The following is a 2,500-nucleotide window of genomic DNA, read 5'->3' as shown; positions in this document are numbered from 1 at the left end:
TTACCGGTATGTTTTTTTCTTCTACTGATGCGACATACGTACATCCATCGAACATATACAGGTGTGTGTATATATATATATATATATGTATATATATTTGTATAGTCTATATATATGTATGTATGTATATTTGTATAGTCTATATATATATATGTATGTATATTTGTATAGTCTATATACATGTGTGTGTGCGTATATATATATGTGTGCGTGAGCGGCGCGCGCGCGTGTGTGTGTGTGTAGTGAGAAAGAAAGCAATTTACGAACAGATTCTCATAATTCTATTACTCTATTCCTACCAATATTACAACTGCCAAGTAGTAGTAGTAGTAGTAGTAGTAGTAGTAGTAGTAGTAGTAGTAGTAGTAGTAACAGCAGCAGCAGTTGCAGTAGTAGTAGTGGTGGTGGTGGTGGTGGTGGTGGTGGTGGCGGTGGTGATGGTGTTTGTTTCTCTTATAATATTTTCTTTATTAACCGCAAGGGTTCTAAAAATAATACAAAAATGCGTAAATTTCACTGCGTTACAAAGAAAAAGTGGGGTGTGAACGACACGTTTGGAAATAAGGAAAGGGTGTCGGTGAGAGACGGTCTAGAATATGAGTATGGATAGAGTAAGATGCGAAGCACGTTTATTTGTGGGGAAATAAATACGATGGAAGACGATAATTAAAACAACAGCATGAAAAATGACTGGGGTTGTGAATCTGAGCCCTCCAAGTCCTTTCTCGTTAATAATCTCTTGAATTGTATACGAGTGCAATCAAATGTACTAGTAAGCATATTTTGGGTCATTGTCTCTTTTTTTTAATAAAAAGCCAAAATTTTAGAATATTCTCTTTCAAGTTCGGTTTGAAATAAATAGTAGTAGCAGCTCTAATGATAATAATATGAATTATGGGTCTAGTTCATATATGGAAATAGAAGATATTGGAATGCCTGTTGCTGCGGGAATGGTTCTATCTGATAGCACGATGGAAATGGAGTTAGATAGCAATAGAAGTGATCATAATAAGCCTGATAATAGAATTAATAATAGAATTAATATATGTATATTAGTCATCTTAGTTTGAATTTTAGTTGCAACCTATATTTCGATCGCAACAATTTTGTGTTATAAAACTCTTAGCACATTTATTTCCGTAAACATATATAAAAAGAAGTTCGATGAAATACAATAATCGAAAGAAGATATAAATAAAAGAAATAACAGTATAAAGAAATTACAGGCCAGGTTCAGTTTAGGTTCTCCAAGATCCTCCTGCTCACTAATTCCTCAAACTGTGCGAATGTAACCAAATGCTCTAGTAAGGATATTCTTGGGTCATTCAATTTTTTTAGAAATGCCAGAATTTTAGATTCTTCTCGTTCAAGTTCGGTGTAATATCTTAGTTTGATTTTTTACTTAAAACCTATCTTTCGAGTAATGCATTCTGATTGTAAAATTATTGTGTCATAAAATTCATATTGCGTTTATTTCCGTAGAAATATATAAACAGAAGTACGAATAAATACAATAATCAAAAGAAGATATAAGTAAAATAAATAACAGTATCAAAAATTACAGGCTAGGTTGAATTTGTTCTCCAAGATCCTTCTCATTAATTACTTCTCGAACTGTGTACGGGTGTAACCAAATTGACTGGTAAGCATTTTTATGAGACATTTTGTGTTCAAAAGCACCAAATCTTCGGAGTATTCTGTTGTAAGTTCAGTGTAATGTATTAGTCTGATTTATACTAATGATCTACCATTCGCACTTTCTATACTGATCGTAGCAGTTTTTATGTTATAAGATTCATAGCACGCCTGTTTGCGCAGAAATAATTACAAAAGAAAAACGTACGGTGAAACACTATAATTAAAAGATATAATAGTAATAATAAAGAAACAACGTATAGAATTAATGGCCAGATTAGATTTGGGCCTTCCAAGACATTCCTCATTAAATATTTCTCGAGTTGTATACAATTGTAACCAAATGTACAATTAAACATTTTAAAAGATATTTAGGTTTTTTTAAACTATTAAATCTTCGACGCATTCCGTTTTAAATTCAGTGCAAAGTTTTAGTTTGATGTTTATTAATAATCTATGTTTCTCACGTTGTATTCTCATCGTAACAGTTTTTGTGTCACTCTAACTACTTAGGAAAATCGGTGCCATAACAGACGCGTAATTTCATCTATTAAAAATAGACCATCACGGATCACGCTGTACTGTACTGAGAGAGAAGGTATGCAAAATTCTTCACGACATTAAAATGGTGAGCCCTCTTCTTTCTACGATGCTGGAGTGTTTGGGACATCGTCGAAACAATGTTTTTTCGTTGTGTCTTTTCCAAAAGTATTCTATCAGTCATTGCTCAGAAGAATTTTCCGGACTAGTACACTCTGTCAAGACTTTAAAAGATACGACTCGCTTCTCCTTCCAGGCACATTATTTCTTTGTTGAACTTCCTGTTAGTCACACTTCCTTTTATTTTAATAGTTTCAGTCTTCGA

Source organism: Octopus bimaculoides, chromosome 26 (assembly GCF_046866305.1).
Source record: "Octopus bimaculoides isolate indiv1 chromosome 26, ASM4686630v1, whole genome shotgun sequence".
NCBI classification, from domain to species: Eukaryota; Metazoa; Mollusca; class Cephalopoda; order Octopoda; family Octopodidae; genus Octopus; species Octopus bimaculoides.
Note: the sequence above shows the minus strand (reverse complement) of the source record.